We start from the raw sequence: 22,349 nt of genomic DNA, 5'->3' as shown, positions 1-22,349 counted from the left end.
CAAAGAGAACACACAAATGGATGCTGGATTAGAGGTTCCGCGGAGACTCTGAATTTAAAAGCATCACTGAAAATAAAAAATTAACCATGCAACTTAATGTCTCTTCTGCCCACTCGAAGGAGCATAAAAGTGAATGAGAGAACTCTTTAAAATCTTCAGTAAGGGGTTTTAAAAGTGGAGTGGTAAACTTTTGTGTGTGGGGGGAGGGAGGAGGTTATAATGAAGAGGTTGAAGGCTAACAAAGTTTTTATATGTGTCTACTAAGAACTGTATTATTAGCAATATACATGCAGGACTAGGAACTCTGCACTATTAACACCAGACCTGCTCTACAAAGATGTCACTTTTATCGCCATGAAAACAACCATTCAAAGAAAAAGTTACATTTGCCTTTAGCTAGATCTCCTAAAAGCACAGGGCAATGTTGTCATTTGGGAGAGGGTCAAGATTGACCACCTAGAGACACCCCTCATCCCTTAACTGACCTCCAGCAAGTTGGGACCATTTCTCTCCAGAAACAAACAGCACAATTTGTATAACTGAGTCCACAGTACAATGTCAAGCTCATTTGAATGCAGATATCCAGATAGAAAAAAAAATGAATAGCAAAGGAAGGAGAAGCATAATTCCTCAGGAAAGTCAAAGGAAGCTTTTTAAATTCTCCCAGTTCAAGTCAGCACTGGGATCTTTTGCAGAGCTGTGACTATTTGCTGTTATTTATTTATTTATTTTGCAAAAGCCAGCATCTTAAACAAACATAGTCATAACTGAGTTTGCCACATGGGTCATATCAGAGTTGCCACACAGGTGGCATTTTGGATTTTGTAGTCTCCGGGTTTGAATTTTGAACATGGGTGGAGTCAAAGCGTAGAGTATAAAGTGGTGGAGATTAGTTTCACAGCCTATGCATCTTCAAAAACCTTTTTATGAACGCTGCCAGCTTCTCAATGTCCTTCTTGAGAGTGACAGTATCATACTGAGAGGCTTGAATGCCTCCCACGAACCTGTACCCTTTCAAAGTTCATATAGAGTTCTAGATCCTTTTCAAAATATCCATTCTCTAAGGTGCCACTTCCTTTGGTGCTGCCAATGCAGAACAGGGTAGGTACCCATCTTGCTCCGGGGGCTTCACTGGTCATGCATAGCATCCTTGAGAGTTATTGATGATATCAGATAATTTGTGATTTGGTGGAGCTCAGCTGCTTCTCCATGACTGCCCCACCCTCACTATTCTTGATCCCACTCCAGGACCAAGCCCAGGGTGTTGTACAAGGAGATGGTTCCGACCTGTACTTGGTACTCTAAGATAGAGAGGCTCGCCTGGAGGGTGAAACCCAGGAGGTCTTCCTGGATAGTCACTACCATGAACTCTACTGAGCAGATGTTCTTGTGGGCGTGGTCGAAAATCACCCTGAACTTGGAAACATTGACTAGCTTGGAGAGGGAGTTGAGGGACATGTCACACACCAGCTCAGTTCCCTTGACGTCAGGGATGAAGTCAAACTTTTCTCCATACACACATAGGAGGTGTCTGCACTGAAGGACTCAGAGCTGGGTGGACAATGTCCACACTCCCAAGCTTCTTGGCTTCTTCGGCGGCTCTCAAGGACAAAGGATAGTTGCCTTCCAGGTTTCAGGCCCACCAGCCTGAAACTGGCCTGTGCCACTTCCTTGTATAAAGATTTCCTTGCAGTTGTTGGGATCAGCTAACAATACCCACACAAGATTCTTCATGTTGTTAATCACTGTGACTGTCATCCCATTGTTCACCGATTTGCTCTAGCGGGCACCAGTAACGTCTCCATTCATCCCACCCCTGAGAGATTTTAGCAGCCTCTCTTGACTCATCTTTCCCAATGACTGAAGGCTCTTTCAGGATCAGGGGAATGAGACCTGTTATTGTTACTGGATTTGGCATATTGAATATGCCACAGGGAGCTTGCCAGGTCTTTTGTGTGGGCAAGATACTCTCGGTAGCTTGCTGGGCTCTCCGAGGACAGAGAATGTATATCAGAGAATACCATGCTGTTAATAATCTTAGCAAATTCTGACAACCTGCTGCTCATTTCAAGAATGCTCGATCCAGTTCCTGGGTACTCCAATAATTCCATCTGTGTTTCTAACAGGACCAAGCATGGCATTTTGGCCAGCTGGGCTTTCAACCTAAAACCTAATCACCAACCTCGGAGGGTCCAAGATGTGGTGGCATGAACGGAGACTCCAGAGGAGGGATTGATGTGCTTACAGCTAATGTCTCTTACTAATCAGTCTCCAACACTCTATCCTCAAACATACCATTTATTTTTGTGGGGGGGGGGTCGTGATATGTGCTGCCTCATTTTAATTTCCCCACAATAAGCTAAGGAAGTAATACTATCCCCTTTGCTATTCCACATTTGGGAGAAGAAAAAAAGATAAGAAAAATACAATAAATTTTCAAAAGGATATCTAACTAAGGAACTAAATAGAAAACTGGACATTTGCCTGACTAGCACTGACACCTTATTGCTGGTCCCCCGGAGAGGAGGAAGACATGCAAGCTTGTGTTTCTTCCCTGTACATTGCATCCTGACTTTTAGGCCCAATTTCTGAACAAACACTTTTGTTTCTGAGAGGTTCTAGGGGATTCTAACCTGAGGGAACTTCTGGAGCTCCGCTGAAACCACCGTTTCATTGCTTTATTAAGTTTTAAGCAGCAAAGGGCAACTGTGCTCTGTACAGAGAGTCGGCATTTTCCTCCGCATTTTAATTTCATTTCATTACTCTCTAGGGCCCTACTGAATGTCATCTTTTACTGGGCCTATTCATTGTTCATGTGTCAGCATCACGGGCTATACCCAGGACAGTCTATCCAACCTTGCCTGTACCACTTGGAGACCCAGGACTTAAAATAGGCAAAGGAACAAACATAAGCTCTCAGTATCTATATATCTGTATTTCAAAGCATAATGCTCAAAAGGAGAAAGAGAGAGTGAGGGACAGAGACAGAGAGAGACAGAGATACAGAAAGAGACACAGAGAGAGACAGAGACAGAGACAGAGAGACAGAGAGAGAAAGAGACAGAGAGAGACAGAGGGAGAGTGAGACAGGAAAAGTAGAGATAGGCTGCAGAGTAGGAAGGGAATCTAGGGACATTCACTGGTGGAGGGACGGTTTTGGAGCATTAGATGACTGAAACCCGATCATGAACAGCTTTTTAACTGTGTATCTCATAGTTATTCAATTTAAAAACAAAAACAAACAAAAAACCAAAAAACAGAGTCAGGGAAATTCCAGCTACATATGGGGAGATCAGAATTATAATGGTCAATACTTTCTCATTTAATTCATATTAGCAATGGAAGGGTGAGGGGGCAGAGGAGTGTCTAGAGAATTGATACACATGGCTACATGATAATGTGTTTTTGTATATAGAAGCTTCCTCTGAAGTCATTCCATCATCCTACCACTGTAATGAACAATATGTTAAGTCTCTCCCACTAATTATGAGAGGACAGACTGCTTTCCGGACATATATCTTAAGCAGCACACTTCCGCATATGAGCAGTGAAGAGCCTAGGAAGGATATCTTCAAGTGAGGTTGATGAATTGTCAGATTTGACCAAGTAGCAGATCTCTGATACGACTTGAGTTGATTAAACAGGACCACGCCCAATGCAGGGACTATGAGGACATGGGGATCTCGGATCTGTAATAAATATTTTTTCTCCTAAAGTTTTGCTTTCATCTTTTTTAAAACCATGTCACTTATAATGCTTGTACTCTGTGGCCATGGTAAATGTCACTTGTGAATCTGTCAAATCAATTCCTGGGCTGTGGTTCACCTTTGAAATTAAAGAGGTTGAGTAAATGATAGGGCAAGCAAATTTTCAAAGTGTCTACCTGACTCATGTTAGAAGAGAATGTTCCAGTATTTTATGATTCTTTTTGCCATTGACTAAATCTCTATTTACAAAAGGATATTCTTTCTGAAGATACTTATTTCTTCTTCAGTTTTATGTTCCTTTTTATTAGGGTGTCAAATTTATAATAGTATTAAAGCCATTGTTTTCTAATTTCATCGCTACTACACCAATCCCTCCACCAGTGTTTTAATAGATTTCTTAAGATTTCTTTTTTAGGACCAAAGGACATTGGGCTCCATTCAGTTATGCTCGGGACTTCCTCTGGCATCTGTACTCAGGGATCACTCCCGGAAGTGTTCAGGGAACATGTTGGTACAGAGGATCAAACCCTGGTGAGTCAGGTACAAGACAAGTGCCTTATGTTGTACTATATCTCTGGCCCTATCAAGATGCTTATAATTTATTGATGGTACATGTTCTAAAAGAATACTTAATAACATTGGACAAGGAGTTAGAAACCTGAACAATGACATTTACAAAATATATAGCTTGGCAGAAAACAATGCATAGTTTTAAACATTTGCTTTTTCATCACAGTGAAAAGACATGATGGTTACCTTCTAGAATTATGGTAAGATTTCAAGACTGGTGAGAAAGTACAATGAGTAAGGCACTTGTCTTGCACACAGCTGACCCGGGTTCAATCCCTCACATCCTCTATGGTCCCCCAGCTCCATCAGGGGACATAGTACATGGAGGGACGCAGACAGAAATGGAGGCTGACTTTGAATTTGATAATTTTCCTGTTGCCTGACCTGACACCTCCTCCATTTCTTCCTCTACATAAATATCTTTGAATAGTCTGTTTTTCTATGGGATGCTCATTAAACCCTAACAACTGAATAGAAAATTTATATTTGTATTACTGTCTACTTTTGAAAGAAGGAAACGCAGACACCTCCAAAATGAACAAAAGAGTTGAAGTTTCGCATTTTGCATTGTGAAGCTAGGAAAGGTGTTTTGCAACAGAGTGACCTGAAAATCATAACTGAGACACATTTCCCTTCATCCAAGAGTCTTCCCACCTACTCAGATATCACCAGCATCAGTTCTCTACTCCAATGGATTTTGGTAAAGCTGATTATGATATTTCAATTAAAGGAAACCTAAAAGTGAATTAAAATATTAAAAAGGAAAATAATAATTAATGTATTTCTAATTTTGCATATAGAAAGAAAGATATGGAATATCTGATTCTTGAAAATATGTGCGGCTTAGCAATACAAGTGTGAGATTTTTAGTGTAAGCTTTCTATGAAGGACAAGAATATAAACAGGTTTCTGTATTCTGAACCTTAAATATCTGTTAAAATAAGATTTTGGACCACCTCTTACTGAAAATCTCTAACATGTATTATATAAACTTAAAAGCACTTCACATTTTTAATTTGCTTAAAATATATAACCATCACATATTTGTGTCAAACTTCTGAAATTTTGAACACATTGTTGCAAAAAATATATTAGAGAAAAACAATATATATACATATATATATGTGTGTGTGTGTATATATATATATACATACATTCATACATTTTAGGCTCAATGGGACCTGGAAACAGAGATCCTCTGCCTGCTTCCCCCAGTCTCCAGTGACCCAGGGGTCACACCCATAAGCCACCTCCTGCTGGCACCAGATAATCTCCTCATTGGCCACCCTCCAGAGCTCACGGCTGCTTCTCCTGGAAGGGAGCATAAAATGAGGCCCCCATAGCCAGGCTGTTTTCACTTGAAGCGCCCCAGAGGGGTCGGGTGAGAGCCCTCTCTGCCCCAAGCATCCCAGCCCCGCAGCTGATCTCCACAACGCAAATGCTGCCATGCTCCAGGCCCCTTTCCACATGCTTGGGCTGAGCTTCACATATGAGTGAACATATTCCTGGACACATCATAAGACACTCCCTACCCATTCTCCATAATTACCACTCCATATTTGATGGGGTTCAGACAGTAGGCAACAAATTATATATATATATATGTATATATATATATATATCACTGTATCACTGTCACCCCTTTGTTCGTCAAGTGGGAACCATAACGTCTCTATTACACTCAGCCCTGAAATTTTAGCATCATATCCTTACTCATTTTTCCCAATGATTGGAGGCTCTTTCAGGGTGAAGGGAATGAGACCTATTGTTACTGTTTTTGACATATCGAATATGCCATGGGTAACTTGCCAGGCTCTGCCGTGCAGGCAGGATACTCTTAGTAGCTTGCTGGGCTCTTTGAGAGGTATGTATAGATCTTTTACTGTATTGGGGATATGAATGTGCCATGGGGAGCTTACAAGGCTCTTCCTTGTGGGAAATAGACTCTCAGTAGCTTGTCAGGTTCTCCAAGAAGGAGAACAAGACTATTAGATGTCGTGCAGCTGCAAAGCGGGAGCTTTGGTCTTACAGTATCTGGATGTTGGCCGTTGGTGGGATTACATGGAGCCAGGGGCAGTTTGTGAGTGTGGCTGCCAAGCTACTAGAAAACGGGGGTTCTGGATGGAGAAGGTTCAGTCCCAATTCGAGCAGGCTTGTAGATCTCAGCCCTAGGTCCCGCACACTTGGGTTCCTCTGCTGGTCCCTTCATGTGTAAGGCTCATCCCGTCAGGCATATATATATGCCTGACTGGAAACACTTGTAAAGGCAATTTGAAGCCTCCCTAAAAACCTCTATACCTTTCAGAGAGCCCAGGAAGCTACCGAGAGTATCCTGCCCACACGGTGGAGCCTGGCAAGCTACCCGTGATGTACTCAATATGCCAAAAACAGTAACAATGATGGTCCTCATTCCCCTGACCCTGAAAGAGCCCCCAATATGCCATCAGGCTATATTAGCCCTTGACAGGGATGAATGGAGAAGTTACTGGCGCCCACTCAAGCAAATTGATGAACAATGGGATGACAGTGATACAGTAATATACTAGAAAATATAGATACTTTTTGTAAATGAGGATATAAAATTTTCAAAAGCTAGAGAATATATTATAATCAACTTCAAATGAGAAAACAAATTATAAATGCTTTAGAAACTGCAACATGTTTTGACAAGGTAACAATAAGTTTATACAATCTGCGAAAAAGAAAGCAAAACTCTATTTTAAAGAAAAAATGTAGCACAACTAATCGCAATAAAGAACATGATGCTGCAAATATTCCCATCCTGACTGACCCAAGGTCCAAGGTGGTAATTCCGGGGCCCTCTCGGAATCAGGGCCAGTAGAGTCACCTCTCTGCTTGAATTCACAGCCTGCAGCTACCCTCAACACCGTTCAACACAGGAACGCCCACAGCTGAACCTAATACAACTGCCAAACACAGTAACATATGTGGCCATGCAACACCTCCAGGGTTTAGAGCTGTCAGCCCAGTCTGATCACAGTCAATCTGATGGGAAATTTGCATAGGAGACTATCAAGCTCAAAGAGTGAAAACAACAGTACAGAAGGCTCAAGTAGCACCAACCAACCCACTGAATCCGCAATAACTTTAATATCACCATTGTGAGATATAATAATGATCACAAATCAATTTTATTAATATTTATTCTGACAGTTTCATTTGTCTTTGTGTTGTAACAAACAATATAAAATATATTTGCTTGTGCCTGCAAGGGAGTAGGCTGGCATTGTGGGTAGGAAACTAGGGCCATTGGTGGAGGAAAGGTCACACTGGTGGTGGAATTGGTGGTGGAGTATTCAATGCCTGAAGCAACTCTATTATGTAAAACTTGGTAGTTCGTGGTGTTATAATAATAAAAAAAATTATAGCTGCTTAGAGAAAAATACAATCCCTGCATAATTGTCATGGTGCTTTATTTTTAAAGGCCGTTGATTTAAAAGCTCATATACTTAATTATTTTAATTATCTTCTAATTATTTTGAGCTTAGTCAAAAGAATGTGTTCCAAAAAGACTTTTTGAATCTATTTGCAATTGGACACATCATTAGTGTATTCACACAATGTCAGTCTATGTGGGAGTCAGCTGTTCTAACACAAACGTTTCCCTGCCTGCCTATTCTCAAACCAAAAGAAACTAATAGAAAGTAACTATCAAAATTGGATTGTAGCACTGTTGCACTGTGCACTGTCCTCCCGTTGTTCACCGATTTCCTCGAGTGGGCATCAGTAACATCTCCATTGTGAGATGTGTTGTTGTTTTTGGCATATTGAATATGCCAGGAGTTGCTTGCCAGGTTCTGCTGTGCAGACAGGATACTCTAGGTAGCCTGCTATGCTATCGCTCAAGTCCAAAAATTGGATTAGGGATGTATTTTTCAAAATTGGAAAGAATTGTTCTTGAAAGGTTTAATTTTAAACCCCCTTAAAACCAGAGCAAGGGCTGGAGTGATAGCACAGCAGGTGGGGTGTTTGCTTGCATGCGGCTGACCTGGGTTCTATTCCCAGCGTCCCATATGGTCCCCCGAATCGTCACACAATGCTCATAATATTTGTTTAGGAATTCAAAATTATCATAAAAGACAAAGTTCAAGATGTTTGGCATCAAATTAAAAATGACTAGGCATCCAAAGAAGCATTAATATGCAACACATTGTGACTATGTATTCAAGACTTATTAAAAAAAGACATATGGATAACTAAGTAGTAAAGAATGAAATAAAATCTTTGATTTGTTGTGTAAGGCTAGTTTGAAATGATAATGATAAGTAGAGACATTCAACATGTCAAGATCAAAATCAAAGTACTGGGGTGAAATTTGCTATGACTGAAATGAAAAACACACTGACAGGTTAGATATTATAGATCATTAATCAGTAGCATCCATGAAAAATCAAACATACAGGAGAAAAGCTCAATAGAAAAAAGCAAATGGAATGTGTATAGACTGCAGGACAATTTCTTATTGCCAAATACATGTTAAAACAGAGGCCCTGCAAACAGTAGGTATGAATCGTGTTTGCTGTAGGACCCTCCAAGTAACACTCAAGAGGTCCCAGGGATATTTTCAGAGACAATCTTCCAGATAGACTGGGCAAGCCAGTACTCAGGCTCAGAAATGTGGCAATGTTCAGACCTTGTAATGTAGCAAGGGGGTCATCAGGATTACACCACAGTGCTCAGGGGACCATGCAGTTCCATGGGTGGAATTCAGGCTCTTGCCCATAAAAGGCATGCACCCCTGTTCCATGAGCTAACTGGTCAGTCCTAGGGGTAATATTTTTTAAAAAGAAACAAAGACTAAAACGTGCCCTATTCTGAATCAAAGGATAAACTCACTGACCTGTCAAGTTTAATTAACCTCAAGCACAATGAACTTGAAGAAAACCACCGCAACACACATCATCAGAAAATGCACTAAAATTAAAACTTAAGAGAAGTCACAATAGTCAAAGAGAAATAAAAATCACAGATTACAAAGAGGAAGAAAAGTTATGGCTGATAAAGATGGGGCAGAGTTTTTATCTGAATAAAATAAAAACTAAAAGATAGTAGAGCAAGACGTTCAAACTTACAAAATAAAAAAAAATAGAAAATTCTTTTGGAGAAAAACATATTTCCCATATTAAAACAAATAAGGGAGTTTTGACCCAAAAGATTCATTATCAGTAGTTCAAAAAATTGTTAAAATAATTCTTTTGATTAGATGGAAGAATGATACCAAGGAAAAACTGAATGTATAAAAAATAAAACATTTGCCTAAAACCTGCTTTATAAACATTAGCTATGTGAATAAAGATAAAAGCATATGCAAAATTTTAAATCTTTAAAAAATATATGGGGCCTGAATGATAGGAGAGTGGGTAAGGAGCTTGCTTTGCATGTGGCCAACTCAGATTTGATCCCTGGCCTCCCATACGGTTCCTTGGTCCCTTGAATACCACCAGGTAACCCTCCTGAGCACATAAACGGGAGTAGCCCCTGTTAGCAGTTAGGTGTGGCTCCAAAAAAAATGAAAATATAGTAAAAAAAATTTAAATCAAGAATTACCAAATATATTGTGCAGTTTATAAAATAAAATCTATAAAAGCAAAATATCTGATGTCAGCACAGTGTATAGAAGGAAAATACAGTTATAAATGTTCATATATGGCATATTGAATACCAGTAATATGGCAGATTTTGATATGCTAACAATGATGGTTTTTGAAAAATCTGGGAGTTAGAGAAGCTGACTTACCCCCACGTGAAAATCCATGTATAAATTATAGCCAATCCTTTATATTGGCTATAATTAATCTATAATTAATATAATTAATTAATAATTGATCTATAATTAATCTGCAGGCTCCTCATCTGCAGATTCAACTAATTCATGTCCCTAATTGGTTTAATTTATGAACTGGTAGATGGAAAAATACACCCACACTTCAAACCCATGTGGTTCAAGTTTCAACTGTACTATGAATCTGGAAGCAGCCATAAAGAAACACAATAAAGAACTATGTTTTGGGAACTTTGAGAGAAGTTGTGGTAAATTCTCTCCACCTAGAGTTATTAAGCTATACTCCAGCACTCCAGAGCTACTATCATAAGGTACGTTGATGATTAACAATTTTTTTTAAAAAAAGGTAACAGTTATACCTAGTAATTCAATTGAAGAGAGAAAATGAAATCATAAAAACTATACAATTAATTAATTAAAACTGAAAATTAAAGCTATACAAGAGGAAAGGGGGAAAAACTAAAGGACTATTAGATAATAAAAGTCAGCAAGTTTATTGAAGTCTAGCCATATCAACAATCACAAAGTCATATTAAGTGTGAATGATATATGTTTTCATATTTACATGGTTGTTAGTTCAATAAAAGCAGAAAAATCTAAACTAATCTATTTATAAGAAAATCACTTCTATAAAAACAAAAAATTAAGGAATAAAAAGCAATATTTTATACTAATAAGAATCAGAAGAAATAGTTAAAAACTATATTAATGTCAGATAAATAATGATTTTAAAAGTCTGAGTTATCACATAATTATAAAACTCAATTCTTTAAGATGTAAAAATTCTAAACTTCATTTAAGAACAGAGTTTCAAAATGTGTGGAGTACAAATGATAAAATTTAAAGGAGAAACAGACAAATTATAACCAATAATTACAATTTGATGTCATTATATCTCTCAATTATTTATAGAAAAAGAGAAAACCAGTAAGTTCAGAGACATCTTAGATGACGTTATAAACTAGTTGAACTTATTGTCATCTATATAAGATCTTATCTCAAATGGAGCAGACTATATACCTTTTAAAATCCAAATATATTACTAACTAGTACCCACAGTATTTGGAACTGGAAAGTAGTTTCTATAATTAAAACATTCAAATTGTATAATTGAATTTATTAGCAATTCAGAACAGAAAAAAATTCTTGTAATCTCCCTAATGTTTGAAAACATAGAATTTTAATAACTTCTGGGCAAGAGAAAAAGTCAAATGAAAAATTAGAAAGTAATTTTCCAAAAGAAAGTATGAGACAAATATGAGCTGTGACCAAAGTAGTAATTAGGGGGGAAATTTATTGGAGCAGATTCATGCAATTAAAGAAAAAATGATTTAAAATTAATGACATCAGCTTCTACTTTTGAAAAGAGTAAGTTACTTCAAAATAAGTCAGAAAAAAAGTAGTAAATACTGCAGAGAAGATGAAAAATAGAAAAAGAGACTACTTTGGAAAACATCTATTACAACGCTGATATTTTTTGAATTGGTTAATGATATTCATAAACTTTTTGTCTGACTTCTGAGCAAAAAGAGAGAGAAAATGTAGTCTCCCAGAAAGCAAATGAGGGTAGCGACAGATTTGCCTACTCTATAGATGTTAAGAGTAAGTAAGCCAGGAACCATTTTAACATGCCAGTGTGATCAGAATGTGTCTCAGAGAGTACTACGAAAAATTTTGTGACTGTGAATTTAACAATTTAGATCAATTAAACACCTTTTAAAAAAATTTGGTTTGGGGGCCACACAGGGTGGTGCTCAAGGGTTACTTCTGGCTCTACACTTAGGAATACTCCTTGGCAGTGCTTGGGAGACTCTAGTAGATGCTGGGGGTTGAACCCAGGTCAGCTGCATGCAAGGCAAACACACATTTCTTGAAAGACAAATTATAAATATTTGTTTAAGATAAAACAAGTAATCATGGTTCTTAATTTATTTTTAAGATTTTGGAATTATTACCTTAAAAACATCCCACCAAGTAAACTGCAATCTCAGAGCACTTCAAAGGTAAATTATAATGAACATAACAGGTAGAATCAAAACCAATCATGCAGAGTGCTTCAGAAATATTGCACAAAAGGAGCTACTTCCCAGCACAGTCAAGAAAACTTACATTTTCAATAGCCAAAATCATACAAAGACATTAAAGAAGAGATACATTTAAACAACACTTATTGTGCACACATTTTAAATAAAACTTTATTCACATTACATAACGAAAGCTGCCATATCATTGTGTGACGACTGGAATGGGAAGGAATGGGAGTGAAGATAGATGGTTGGCAAGTACACCACCTCTGCTTCGCTGATGACATCGTTCTAATAACACCAAACATTAGCCAAGCAGCATAAATGCTGGCCGACTTCGACCACAAGTGTAGAAAGGTCAGACTGCAGCTGAATCTCACCAAACCAATGTTCATGAAAAACTAGCTAGTTCCTAATGTTCCATTATCTCTCAATGGAACGAACATCTCTGAATGCAGCAGCTATATGTACCTGGGTCGAGAATACACATGAGGAACGATTTGGCACCAGAACTGCAGAGGAGGAAGAGCACAGCATGGAACACCTTCAAGAGCGTTGAAGAAGTGGTTAAGAGGACAAAGAAACTCTGGCTCTGGGCACATCTTTTTGACTCCACTGTTCTTCCTGCACTAACATACACCTCAGAGATCTGGGCCCTACAAAAACAGGACAAGAATGATATTTGGGTATCCCAAAGAGGAATTGAATGAACTATGCTTGAAATATCATGTTTCACTCAAGTGGGAGAAGTAATCTGGAGTTCTGACCTCCATTGATGATCACTCTCTCCCCCAGCACTGTTGGACATGACCCATATGAAAAACAAAATATGAGCAAATATCCTAAAAGTTAATTTAAAAGTTTGTTTCCGTTGGATGGCAATCTCAACACAGTTTTCATTTCTTGCATGTGTTTAACTTGATGATGGTCACTACAATCTACACACAGTCTAACTCCGCAGTTCTCACCCAGGAACCAGTTGGAGCCCTGTGGGCCTTCAAAAAATTCTATGTGGGTCACAGGTGAAAAACATGTGAAGAGCCACAGCATGGGATGAGAGGGGCCAACAGTTAGCATAGGGGTGGGACACAAGAATGAAGGAAGTTTATAAGAGGCCCGCGCAGTTGAACAAAGGCTGGAAGGACTGGAGCAAGTTGGCATATGTATTTAAGTTATTTATTTGCTGTTCTTTTAATAATGTTTTGGGAGTCATCCTGAGCTCATGCTGTTCCTCACCCCATAGAGTTCTTGCTCCAGCCCCTGACACATATTTCTTTGTAAATAAATAAAACGCTCGTTTGATCATATTTGGTATAAGGAGCCTATCTTTAAGCCTGAATTAAGCTTTTTTCTGTGGTTTCAAATGGGTTGAAGAGATAGTACAACGGGTGTGGGGGGGTCTTGGTTGCATATAATAGACTTGGGTTTGACTCCTAACACCCAGACCACCCCCTGAGCCTGCCAGGAGCGGCCTTGTGTGTAGAGCCAAGACAAAACTCTTAGCAGTGCCGGATATGCAAACTGCCCCTGGCCCCCCAAAAGAACATCAGTTGTATCACTTGTCATCCGTTGTTAATCGATTTGCTTGAGAGGGCACCAGTAACATCTCCATTCATCACATGCTAGTGTAGCCAAATGGCGTCTGCTTTCTCCATGAGCATGAAGAGACTGAGACCGGTTATTCAGGGTCTTGATGAAGAAGTCTGACCATCTTGTAGGTGGGCGGCTACGCTTTCTTTTGACGTACCGTGGAATCCAGTCAGTAACAGTTCTAGTCCAGCAGTCATCTCTAAATCGCATTACGTGTCTGGCCCATCTGATTTTCAATGCCTTGGCAAATGAGACAGGTTCCCTGATTCTTGATCATTGACAGAGGTTGCAACTCTGGATTCCTTCTCTAACTTGAGTGAAACATGATAATCCAAGCATAGCTCTTTCGATTCCTCTTTGGGATACCCGAATAGCGTTCTCATCCTGTTTTTGTAGGGCCCAGGTCTCTGAGGCGTATGTTAGTGCAGGAAGAATGGTGGAGTCAAAAAGATGTTCCCGGAGCTGGAGATTCTTCATCCTCTTAACCACTTCTTTGATACTCTTGAAGGCATTCTACACTGCTTTCTTCCTCCTGCACAGTTCAGGTGCCAGGTCATTTGTCATCTTTAGTTTTCAACCTAGATACTCATAACTGCTGCATTTGGAGATATTTGTTCCATTAAGGGCAAATGGAACATCAGGAACTAGTCGGTTTCTCATAAACATTGTCTTAGTGAGATGCAGCTGCAGTCTGACCTTTCCACACTTACAGTCGAAGTCGGCCAGCATTTGTGTTGCTTGGCTGGTATTTGGTGTTATTAGAACAATGTCATCAGCAAAGTGTAAGTGGTGTATTTGTCAACAGTCTATCTTCACTCCCATTCCTTCCCATTCCAGTCGTCGCATGGTGTTCTTCGAGGGGTGGCACTGAAGAGTTTTGGTAAAATGGTGTCGCCCTGCTGAACCCCTCTCTTTACATTGATGATCACTTCTTTGTAGAATGGTGATATCCTGGTGATGAATCCATAATACAGCTCACAGGGGATCTTGATGGACTGAATTTGAACATCCTGTTTGGCTAGGGATTCGATGACTACTTCAGTCTCAACATAATCAAAGGCCTTTTTTAAATCAATGAATATTAGACAGAATGGCATCTTGAACTCTCGTGAAACCTCAATAAGCTTGGTCACTATGTGGATATGGTCGATCATGCTAAATCCATTTCAGAACTCAGCTTGCTCGCATGATTGTCCTTCATCTAGTGTTCTGCCAATCTTATTCAGGATGTCTTGAATGAATAACTTGTAGATGATGGACAACAGGCATATTGAACAATAGTTACCGATGTCGTTGATGTCTCCCTTCTTGTACAACAGGAAGGTGCTGCTGGTTTTCCATTGGGATGGAACCTTGCATTCAGAAAGGTAGTGCATGAAAAGCTGAGCCAGTGTATTGGCGAGTATTGGCAGCAGATTCTTCAGGTGTTCGGGTCTGGCCTTGTCTGGACCGGGTGCTGTATGCATCTTTACTGATGAAATGGCATGTCAGATTTCAAAGGGAGAATGCTAGGGACAACATATTCATCCTGCAGAATTGGGTATGTGGGCAGGTGGACGTGGTTATCAAAGAGATATGAGTAGAAGTCATGATAACCTTTTGCATTACCCTTCTGGAATATGTGATAGATCATCAGGATGTCGGAGGGCAGTCATCTTGGTCTTATATTTGGCTAAGGACAGGGGGGTGTTGTGAATACTTTTCCTGGCTTCTGCCACATCAGCCAACACTGCTGCTCTTCTCTCTTTGAGTTCTTCCATTATCAATTCTCTGCACAGCTTTGTAAGCTTGGATATTAGCTTTTGATTGCCTGAGGCTCGAGCCAGACCACGTTGGTGAATGAGCTAGAGAGTTTCCGATGATAGGCTAATTTTTGTGGCTTTCTCTCTCTCTCTCTCTCTCTCTCTCTCTCTCTCTCTCTCTCTCTCTGCATTCCTCACACAATTATGGAGGTGCTGAACCAGTCCTGAGTATTCCTTGTCGATGTTGTCAACAATGGCACCTTCCCATATTGCTGCAATATTACCAAAGAGCCCCCAGTTGGTGGTCATTCTGGGAGTTCTCTTCTTAAACTTTGAAGCCTTCTTTTCACCATTCCGTGAAGTAGAATTTCATAAGAAGGAAATAATGGTGTGATCCCACTTGGAATTTTGGGACTGCAGTCATCCAAAACTGTAGATTGAATATGATGTGGTCAATTTTGTTGTGGAACTGTCCACCGGGAGACTCCCATGTCCAACATTTAAATTCAGCCTTCTGGCACTGCGAGTTACCATGATGGTCTTGGTCAACATGATGAACTCAGTCTCTCACCCTGTTTGTTCCATTCTAGGCTCTGGGTCCTGAACTGTAGTTCTTTGGTGAACTTCTATGTTCTATCATGGCATTAAAGTCACTGACAGTGATCTTGTAGAAGGTACCGTCTTCTTTATAGAACTTCTCCAGCTCCATATAGAACTTCTCACTTTCTTCTTCGTCATAGTTGGATATTGATGCATACATGAGAAAGATAGAAACTGCTGGCAATGAGCCACATTTATTCAAGCGTAATCATCCGATTTGGGTTGTTAGGCATTTGAATGAATCAATGATCATGGCCAAGTTATTGTTGACAAGGACACTGACACCACTGACGCTTCTATTGTCGCATGTTCTGAAGAACAGTTCTTCTCCAATGTCGAAAACAGCATGATGTGTTCAATGTCTTCTCATCTCCATCAATCAATTGATCTTCTGTGCTTGCACCATCATCAGGTCTTCGATGGATGCTTCTGATGCCAGCATACATGTATTAAAGGTGCAAATAGTCATTTTAATCCTTCTTCGTATTGGCAGCCTAGTTCATCCCTGAGATTTTATCAGCTTCTCCTCATTCGTCCTTCTTAATGCTGCCATATTGGGGGCTCTTCCAAAAACAGGAGAATGAGACCCATTGCTATTACTAATTTTGGCACATCAAATATGCCCTGTGTAGCTTTTCATGTTCTGCCGTGCGGGAGAGATACTCTGAGTAGCCTCTAATCGCCTTTACAAGTGTTCCTATGGTTCACTCCATATTTGAGCCCTATTAAATATGGTGCAGTAATGATGGAGAATGGGTAGGAAGTGTTTATGATGTGTCACAGCCTGGAGCGTGACTGTGTTTGGGTGGTGGAGGTCGGCCAATGAGGAATTTATCTGGCACCTGCAGGTGGGTCTTCTGGGTGTGAATATAAGGAAAGGTAAATTATTCTAAACTATCTTTATTAACATTGAACATTCACCTGGGAAAGATTTTAGGCAAAGGGCAATGTAACTACTATATCTTTTGTTGTTATAGACTGCAGACAATATTTCCAAAGGCTTTCCAAGATGTTTTGTATAGTAGAGACTAATTTGAATTTTCATATATAATTTATATGTACATAGATTATTTCCTAATGTAATTTTAAAATTCCCAATTCATCAAACTAGTAAATAATAGATGGCTACTTCAAATAATCATATGAAAGGCAATGTGATACTGGTTCATGATGCATCAGTTGTTGATGGAAATAATACTTAAATAATATGATTTTCAAATGCTTAGAGACACTTTTATCTAATTTATTTACTGCTAACGACCAAATGTGTTAGTATCCTTATTGTTTTTCTGTGCTGAGTTTATTTTAAAAAACCTCCTAGTGTTTCTGATGTGATTAAAATGTTAAAAAGTGCACTTAGTATTGGAAAGGATTAAAGACACTTATGTTTGGCCATAGGGGTAATTTTTGCTATAAAAAATTTCTGTGTCGCCCTCGGCCCAGATAAATCTGGAGCCGCTGAGCTCGAATTGGACCCTCTGCGCCTAAAGACTTTGACTCCAGAGATGTAACACATTCGGGCATCCAGCGCAGCATCCGATAGCAATGCATTGGGACTGCGAACTGGGCTACAACTCTGTGCTGCCGGGGGTGGATTTTTTTCCTCCCCACCCTGTCTTCCTGCACGGAAAGCGGCGGCCTGGCGGCACCCACGTGGCAGGCGCCATCTTCTGTGACTCCAAACCCACAGGTATTCGGTTTTTACTTTTGGGGCTCCCAGGAACTCATGGGAAGGGGGCGTAACCGGCACGCCCTCGGCCCAGATAAATCCGGAGCCGCTGAGCGCGAATCGGACCCTCTGCACCTAAAGACTTTGAATTCAGAGACTTCTTACAGCAATGCACTGGAACTGTGAGTTGGGCTATGTAATTTCTGGCAGAATTTTCCCTGGACTTTATACAGAAATCCAAAACCGCGTGGACGCAGCAGCGTCTGCGCGACTTAACATTTATAATTGTCAGCAATGAGAAACGGTTCCTTTTGAACAGGTCTGACTTGGGGGGGAAACTCCAAATAATAACAGTAAGTTTTTGTTGAAATATTGAAGGTTTTTAATGTAGCAGCCACCTCTCTGGACTGTGAACTAAGCAAAAACCCCACGCTGGCCAATGCGGCATGGCATACACCATACTATGAGGCGCGGGAAGGAGGATGAGGGGGAAAAAGAAAAAAAAAGGGAAAAGGAAAAAGGAAAAAAGAGAGAGAGAGAGAGAGAGAGAGAGAGAGAGAGAGAGAGAGAGAGAGTTATGTACTTGTAGCAGTGGGGCTACATATCTCTTCATTTCCAGCAATGAAAAACTAATTATCAAATGTAGTAGGTCTGTCTCTCTTGGTTGGAAACTCCAACAACTATAGTGAGTTTTGTGTTGAATTTTGGAATGTAATCAAGGTAAAGAAAAAATGAAGTGAAATTCATTAGTTATACAGTAGGGGTAGGGGGTGGGGGGGTATACTGGGGTTTCTGGTGGGGGAATATGGGCACTGGTGAAGGGATGGGTGTTTGAATATTGTATAACTGACATATAAACCTGAGAACTTTGTAACTTTCCACATGGTGATTTAATAAAAAGTTAAAAAAAATTTCTGTGTAAGGGACTGGAGTAAAAGTACAATGGGTAGGGTGTTTGCTTTGCACGTGACTGACCTAGGTTAGATTCCCAGCATCCCATATGGTCCTGTGAGCACCACCAGAAGTAATTCCTGAGTGTAGAGCCAGGAGTAACCCCTGTGCATTGCTGGGTGTGATCCACAGGGAAAAAAAAAATCCGTGTTAATTTCTGAAACAACTTTTTCACATCTACAAGAGTAGTTATATATAGATTATTTCCAAACACATTTTATTTAGATTATATTTTCTTTCTAAAGCTGTGACAAATATAAAGATAACCCCAGCCTCCTCAAACCCGTCATAGATAAGTGTCACATTGCCATTAAGATGCAAAAGCTAAAAACTACTATTCAATGCCACTACAATTGATATCACTATCTAAGAATACCCCAAATTTGAGGGGTAGTTGTTTGTAGACTTTATAGCAAATACAGATGTAATAAAGATAAGTATATGTAAACTTTAAAGAGGTGCCTTAGTAATACTCTGAACACAAGATGCTGATTCACAAGATGCTGTTTCCTTTGAAAAACTCACATGATAACTTAATTTACTACGTTGTTCTGCATGTATAAACCTTTCTAAAATTGAACAACTGAGTGCTGTGGAATAATTACCAAGAGTATTTTGCAACAACTGGCAATTATATAGAAGTTCCTGTTTTGAAAAGTAAGTAAATTCTCTGAGCAGATATCAAGCAATATACATACTGAAGTACTCATTCAAACTGAGTATAAATAATAGACCAATTTATAAAACTGTCCTGAACGATCCATGTTAAGTTCCAATCCAGCACAAGCCTAACTTCAAATTCTGCTTTTGATCTCTGAAAGACTGATGAAAATAGTTTATCTGCAGATATTTGTTATACTCCCATCTTCTCTTCCTCCATCTAAATCTTATATATTCTCTCACCAATCAATTCATTCCTTCACGAGCACTTCTGTTTTTGAGATGTCATTTGTGTATTTGATATTATAACATGCTCTCTGTTGCCTGTCTGTATTTGGCTACAATTTGTCATCTTAAAATGAGCTCCCTAACTCTTCTCAATATAAACAAGTAGCACTGTTATCCCATCGCTCATTGATTTGCTTGAGCGGGCACCAGTAAATTCTCCATTGTGAGACTTGTTGTTACTGGTTTTGGAATAACGAATAGGCCATGGGTAGCGTGCCAGGCTCTGCCGTGCAGATGAGATACTCTCAGTAGCTTGTCGGGTGCTTGGAGAGGAAGGGAGGAATCGAACCTGGGTCGGCTGCATGCAAGGCAAATGCCCTACCAGCTGCGCTGTTGCTCCAGCCCTCTTCTCAGTATAGTGCTACATTTTCTTCATTGTTTAAATTTGTGTCACTTGTCTGAAATTTGGAATCAATGTTAAACATAAATAAGTGGGTAAATTGCTATTGGATGCAGGTGCCATACTTACCTGGATTTTTGTTCTTTTTCATCTTTCCCTATTCTTGCCTTCGCTCTAAATCCAGTTTCACTTCTATTAACACAGAATTTTATCACAGCTGAGTTCTGCTGCAGTTTTCTTCCTAGATGTCCTAAGCAGAATATGGATATTAAAAAGCACCAGAAATAGGGAAATTACTTTGATTTTTTTCTTGTTTTTTTTTTTGACTCTGCAGCTTCTTTAAGCATTATTCCTTTTTTTAAAGAGAATGACTGTCTCTCTCTCTTTTTTTTTTTTTAATGTATCTACAATGTTCAAATCACACTCAAAACACAGCCATTCATTACAGGAAGAGATGAATGTTCACTAGTTATAATGGATAGTCTTGTATTGTTTGAGCAATAAATTAATAAAGAGGAAGAACTCAAATGAACACACTGGGATAAAATTAAATATCTCACTGATTTGGCAGGAAGTTCTGACAGTGATGAAAATAACACAAAATTTGCAATGTATAAGAACAGTGATAAAGTATTCATGTCAATTGGAAAACCAGATAGATTCACTTCCTGGGAAAACTTGAATTGCCTTGAAATTGCATAGCCCAGGGCCAAAGAGATGGTAGAGTGATACAGTGCAAAAGGCCTTCACAGACCCAGGTTTGATTTCTGGCACCTTGTATGGTCCCCCAAACCCTGCCAGGTCTGATCCCTAAGCATAGACCCCAGAGGAAGCCCAGAGCACTGCCAGGTGTGGCCCCAAAACCAAGCCAAAAAACAAATCACAAAAATTCATAGCCCACGCAGAAAACAAAATTGGGGGTAGGAGGGAATTTCCCCAAATTTGAACCCAAAACAATCTTTAAAATCTACATGATCTTCCCAATAAAGAGGTAAGACACTAAAATAAGGTTTGCTGAGCATCAACAATAAAGAAAAATGAACAAATGACAGTCAACTCTACTCGAAATCATAAAAAGCTATCTTTCTGCCTTCTCAGTAAAAAGCAAAATTTAACATCTGTCACATAGGTGGATCAAACACAAGGTATACCTCAAGCGTATACAATGTGATATGACTGTCTCTTTTAACCTCTGTAGAAGTGACCTAAAATTATCTAAGAAAGAAAAAGTCAGAGCTGTTTAGAGATCTACATTTAAAAATATAGATATTTTTATATCTTTATATCTATATAAACAGAAATAGTTTAAAAATATTCTCAGCCTTACAATCTCATCTGTCTTCTTTCTATTTATTTTATATTAAATAGGCTTATATGACTAATTTTTGATAATGGATAGTGAATTCCCAAAGAAAACATTGTGCATTGAATTGCTTAGGATATAGGATACTTGTTGACCAAAAGGAGAGAATTCTGGTGAAAAGAATTTGGTGCAAAGTTTTTGCATTGTGACTAGAAGTGGGATAAGGAAGAATGTTTAGCTTTCCTGAAATTTTTGTTCTCTCACATGTCATTGTCTTAAGTACCATGGAAAGAATATTAGTCTGCCAGTTCCCCAAACAAAAGGATGGTGAGTGGAATACCTGAAGCAACAATGAAAGGGAAAATTAAAACCACAAACATCAAAAACACACATAAAAAAACAACTTTTTTTTTCAGTTAATAGCAAGTCTAAAGCTTAGTAACTTAAGCTTTTTCACTTAGTAACGTGTCTGAAATGAATAATATACTTTGGTCGAACTCAGCCATCTAGATCTACATAGATCACTTTCAGTGGAACAACCATAACTTAGCCATGATTTCTCAATAAATAGACATCTATGCTTTTCACATTATTTTTAACAATAAACAAATTTTAAATGATCTTACACAAGAGCCACATTATATCTCATAGCCATATTCCATTAAGTGATTTGTTGAGTCCACATAAAGATATACCTGTTTACTATCAGAGATACTGAAGATATTTTCTTTTTACTTTATTTGTTCCTATACTATTTACATTTTTATAATGATTACATAACTTCTATAATAAGAAAAAGTGTTTAACCCACTTAAAAGCAGATATAGATTGAAATAATATATAAAAATATTAGATCCATGATTGATTATAATTCGCTTTTCATTTTGGCCTCAAGTCCAATACACATTTACATTGCATGAGTCTTCAGAATTTGAAAATAGTTTGGAGGTGTGTGTGTGTGTGTGTGTGTGTGAGTATGTGTGTGTATGTGTGTGTATGTGTGCGCAGTAGATGAGTTTAAAAAAATTCTAACTGAGCAAGCAATTTCACAATGATGAAGAAGTGACACATAGGACAATAATTTATCAATAAAAGCAATTCC

General features: G+C 38.9%; 1 pseudogene; it reads right to left on the bottom strand.

Annotated features, from left to right (window-relative positions):
* Positions 1 to 895: 895 nt before the first annotated feature.
* On the bottom strand, positions 896 to 21,753 carry LOC101542095 (phosphoserine aminotransferase-like; annotated as a pseudogene).
* Positions 21,754 to 22,349: the final 596 nt, after the last annotated feature.

Source organism: Sorex araneus, chromosome 4 (genome assembly GCF_027595985.1).
Source record: "Sorex araneus isolate mSorAra2 chromosome 4, mSorAra2.pri, whole genome shotgun sequence".
NCBI lineage: Eukaryota > Metazoa > Chordata > Mammalia > Eulipotyphla > Soricidae > Sorex > Sorex araneus.
This window is presented reverse-complemented; position numbering and strand designations above follow the sequence as displayed.